Raw genomic sequence first — 5,375 nt, 5'->3', positions numbered from 1 at the left:
ATTTGTCTTCTTGTAGAGTTGATCATTTTTAATATTATGTAATATCCCCTTTTATTCTTGATGATTTTTTTATAAAGTCAGCGTTGTCTGAAATTAATATAGCAATTCCTTTCATTTTAGTAATTAACATATTATCTCTTTCTTAGTCCCTTTTCTTTTAATCTGAGTTTTTGTATTTTAAGTAAGTTTCTTGTAGGCAGCATGTAGTGAGTCTTGAGGGTTTTGTTTTGTTTTGTTGTGGGGGTGGGACAGGAGAGGTAATCCAATTAACAATCTTTTGAACTGATATATTTAGACCAGTTGTAATTAAAATGACTTATCTTTTAATTGCATTTCCCCACAGACTTTTGTAACCTCATATCTATCTCTCATCCATTTTCTGTTAAAACCTATTTCAATGGTTGTTCAAGGATTTTTGTAATATACAACTTAAAATAATCTCAGGCTACCCTCAGATAAGAATATGCCAGTCAAAATGTAATGCTGGGAGGATTCAAGTTCATACACATCTGGGTTTCTTCCAAACAAAGAATGTTTAAATACGTCTCTGTGACAAAAGAACAATTGTGAAGATGGCGAGAGAGACTGGGCAGTGTTTTTGTTCTATTGTACTCTACGTAGGGTCACTGTGAGTTAGCTTAACAACACTTTAAAACTGTGATTAGTGGAAGGCAGCAGACAAGTTCCTTCAGTAATACGTAAATGTGTCTTAGTCACATTAGGGTGCCTTAAAGAAAAAAGTATACTTTTTATGATTGGAAAAAAAAATAATTTTGAGGTCAGAGAAGAATTCTTGGGGAAAGGTTAGAGAGATGGAAACACTGTCTTCAAAAATGTAAAGACTTCCATAGAGAAAACAGTATCTTCATGTTTGGGGATTCTTGTTTAATATGTTCTGTGATTTTTGTAGCTGTGTTTTTTTATTTACCTTCAAATTGTTTTACGTACAGCGCAGGTAAATTTTAACAGACTGTTCCCAGCTCCTCCATTTTAATTCTTGTGATATTGCTGGTGTTCATTTCATTTTTCCATATGCTATAAATATGTAAAACATTGATATTACTAGTACCTTAAACTGTTTTAATTTTAGATTAATTAATAAAAGAAACACATTTATTTATTTATTTTTTAAGTCTGGGTATGTTTCTTCAAGATTTTGACAAAAATGATTCCCAAAGTAATATAAGCTCAGATGTTAAATTTCAAGAAAAATTTGAGTTCATTCTGGCATTAAGTCAAAAGTTGATCCAATTCTACAATCATAAATACAAGTCCCCTTCTTACATTCATTGTGTTTTCCGAGAGAGGCTACCAACGTAGTTTTCATTTTTTGGAAGTATTTTGAATCATTTTAACACGGTTTAGCATCTTTAAATTCTAAAACTTGTACACATCCTGATTACCATTAGAATGAAAAATATTAATCCAGAAGTGACAACTTTTCCTTACAGAATTACAGTGAACAAATGTAGAAATAATTGAATAGAAAATCACCATTAGAACCCCACAGTAATTGTCACAAGCAATATCTACCAATGGATACTAAAGTGAGTGCAAACAATTTTAAGCAGAAATGAAACATTTGCATAGTAACTCACTACCTACATGTAGTAGTTACAATGGGAAACATAAGAATTGATCATAGAGAATCCTAACAGACACCATCTTTGCCTAGGAATCAAGGTTAACAACATCAAAATACTTACAACACTATATACACCTCCTACTGGACGCACTGTGGCTGACACTACAGAGACGTGACAACTCAATGCAGTGTGTAATGCTGGAACAGTAAGAGGACATTCATGGGAAGATAAATAAAATCTCCAAAATTTTCTACTGTAGCTAATATTATTAAAGCAAGATTAATTCCATAATTTTGACAAGTGTTCAATGGTATGTAAAATGTTAACCTAAGGGGAACCTGGATAAAAGCTACACAGGAATGCTGTACTATTTTTATCTCTTCTATAGTCTAAAACTATGTCAAAAGTTGTATAATAATCATTTAAAACACATACATACGAATATGTGCCTATCTTTGCTTTATGTGTATGTGTATATATACAGACAAATCAAGACTTCATGAAAAATGGCATTTTTGGGACTTGGTAAGTTAAATACCAGTGTTCTATTTTGTATAAGTCATCATCTCACTGGTTTATGGTAACTTAGCTTTAAGGTCCTGTACCGTCTTTTAATGTTTAGCTTCAATTATAATTTCATTTTCATGGAAAAAACTAACATTCCTATATCAAGCCAAAGATAAAACCCTGTAATAAGATTATCACAACATATTTTAAAATCACTCATCCCAACTACAAAATCTAACTAGTATTTTTACTAAATTTTGCCTCAGCATACAATGTGCTCCTATCAGTTTGGCTGTGTTTCTAGAGGGAGGAGAGAGCTGATAGATTTATAATCTATAGGTTTGGCAGTCTCAAAAAAAGTATCACTTGAAAATCTTATTAAGAAATAGCTGTATTTCCAATAACAGATACTGTATACTAAAACTAATCTCATGTAAAAAATAAGTTATTTACATAATCTTTTTTATAGAACAGTATTAGTGCTACTTAGCAAGCCCAACTACGACTCTTAACACTCCTTCCATAAATTTGGTTCTAAGAAGACTGTTAATGGCAATAAACATCTTTTTATAAAACAGGCAATTCTTTCTGTGCAATTTACAATAGGGAAATAGAGTTAATCACAAATATACCCTCAAAAAAAGCAAATAAGTTTCCACTCTAGCTGTGGTTGATTCAATCCCTGAGCACGAATCCCCATTGTTTTCTACTCTAAACTGAGTTGAAATCTGCTCATAGGGATCTTGAAAATAACTGATTATAGATGGAAAATGGTCTTACCAAAGGGGTCATCTTTATTTTGCTGAGTTGTTATTTCTACTAACTGTGGCTACAGTTTATCATCTGCCACATTGCTTTCTCTATAGAAGCAGCAGTAGTAAAAAGAAAACTTGGTTAAAAAAGCCATTTTAAAACGTATCTTTATCTAAAATATGGTAAAAAGCAAAAGAGAGAGGTTCACAAATATTTTCATTCCTACGTCAGTGCACATTGATCTTCCATTAGTACCATGAAAATAGAAGTGTATACTGAGCTATACAAAAAGGGAGACAAACAGCTTACCTCAGGAACTCACTATACATTGCAATATACTCAAGTGGTGAAAAGATACAAATTCATTTAGAATTTCCATACTTCATGGCTGTCAATATGGTCTCTTGAAATAATTTTAAACATATTACTATAAAATTTACCAAGAAGTAGAGAATAATGGTCTATTTATGAACTTCAAATAACACACCAAACAGAGATCCATGAATGCTAAAGTCCAAGCTGTAATTTATACATGAAGTGTACATGGGAAGCAGTTGTAATGTACAAAAATTGACAATCTGGCTGTTTAAAAAAAACACAAAAATAGAGCCTGTTTGTCTCAGATCATATCCAGTCTCATCTGGTATGTTTCTGAGATAAGCCTGTTACATAAAGTATTTCCCTCCTGCTTGATAGAAGCTTGCAAATATACATACATTTCTTAGGGAAAGAGTAACCTTACTTGGCAATAACTCCATAATTTCATACTACATTCATTGGTCTGAAGACAGTTCATTACTACAATGTTTTTCCAAGTCCGTCGTCAGACTTTGCAGTGTGAGAAGCAAAGGAAAGGTGGAATGTATTGCTTCCATCTCAAAAGAGGGTTATTAACCAAAATCACGGGTTCTTTGGTCAAGTTAGTAACAGACATTCATAAACCCTTTCTAAACCCTTTTATAATCCATTTTTTCCCAATTTTCCCAAGATGGCCTGCATCTTACAAGCAGCCTCTTTCCTGGCTTGCCAGACAGATTCCTGGCCCCTAGTTTCAATGGAATCCAATTCTAAAAGTTCCTTGGTTAGCATTTCTTTTAGAAACCAATGCTTTGTCTTTTTTCCTACAAATCCTGCTACGTCTTGCTCAAGATACTGGACCTTCTCCAGCACATTTATAATTTTTTTTTAATACTTGGAGGTGTACCTTCATCAGAAGATAAACACTCTTCAGGATGATTATTACTTTGATCTTGATTCCTGGGAGGTTCATTAATGGTATTATCATACAGTTGAGGCTCAGCACTATATTGGACTTGAGGATCCAAAAGATCTGAATTTTTGTGGTTCATGTCCCCGAAGATACATACTGATGGACACTCCAAAGAAAGTTGTGCCGGTTCACACCTTGATCTGATTGATTATAGGAGTATGAAGACTTCTTGGACTGCTGAGGAGTCAGTTGAGTCAGTTGAGGAGAGTGCTGTTAGGCCATGATGAAGTACTTTCACTCATGTAGAGATTCCCAGGTGGTGCTGAGGGTGTAGCTGAGGGCCAGGGGTAACGGGTTCCCATTCCATAAGCCCCAGGAGAAGCCCATATATCCTCTTGTGGTCGCTCACTTGGTCGTGATTGTGGACCACTACAGTTACCATCCCCATAAGAATAATAAGGCAGGGTCATTCCAGGGTTCTGTGAAGTAGGATATCCTAGTACCTGCCCCCTAAGAGGGATACTTCAGTTTGGCAGTCCTGCTGGAGATATAACTGAAAGACTGGGCTTGGGTTGTTGCCAGGTGAATGATATGTGCTTGGAACTTCTGAGTAACTGGTCTGACTATATTCAGGTGCATAATAACCCCCAGAATATGAGGCAGTATTTGCCCCAGGTCCAGGGGTGTATGGTGGGCCATATGCTTCATTAGTATATGAATGCAGACTCTGGCTTTGTATCTTTGGTCTTACAGAATATGTACTTGGGTAAGGAGCTCTAGTCTGGGCCGGAGAGTTCCAGCAGTTAGAATTGTAGTTAGGATAAGGTGGCTCTTCCTGGTGGCTTCCTCCACTTTGTCCTGACTCTGACCAGGCGCCACCAGAGGGATAGTAACCATTGCCTCCTCTGCCTTCTATCTGCCAGCTGGTCTCAGCCGGGCTGCCCCAGCACGCCCTCCAGGAAATGGGAGGCTGGGGAGGTTCCCAGCGAGGAGGACATAAAGGTGGAGATGGGTGCACGGACACATCTCCAGTCCCAGGCCCCTAGTAGTGGCCATAAATAAGGTGGACCGTCAATAGGGCTGTAGCCCGAGTGCCTCAGGGTCAACATGGGCTCCACTCCCCCCGAAACACATTTATTTTACCCTCATTTTTTCCCTAGTGCTTTCTGTTGTTGCTCTTCTGTTAGATCCATATATCTGATTAATGTCTTCATTATTTGAAAAGCTTCTTTTAATATTTTTGTAGGGCAAGTTTACTAGCAATTAATTTCTGAACTTTTGTTTGAGAAATTTTTGTCTTTCACTTTTGAAGGATAACT

At 36.1% G+C, this 5,375-nt stretch overlaps 1 pseudogene; it reads right to left on the bottom strand.

Annotated features, from left to right (window-relative positions):
• Positions 1–3,803: 3,803 nt before the first annotated feature.
• On the bottom strand, positions 3,804–5,165 carry LOC101648313 (annotated as a pseudogene).
• Positions 5,166–5,375: the final 210 nt, after the last annotated feature.

The sequence above is a fragment of the Echinops telfairi genome, unplaced genomic scaffold (genome assembly GCF_000313985.2).
Source record: "Echinops telfairi isolate 266 unplaced genomic scaffold, ASM31398v2 ScPeMD7_18;HRSCAF=68, whole genome shotgun sequence".
Taxonomy (NCBI): Eukaryota; Metazoa; Chordata; class Mammalia; order Afrosoricida; family Tenrecidae; genus Echinops; species Echinops telfairi.
Note: the sequence above shows the minus strand (reverse complement) of the source record. Positions and strands in the feature narration are given on the sequence as shown.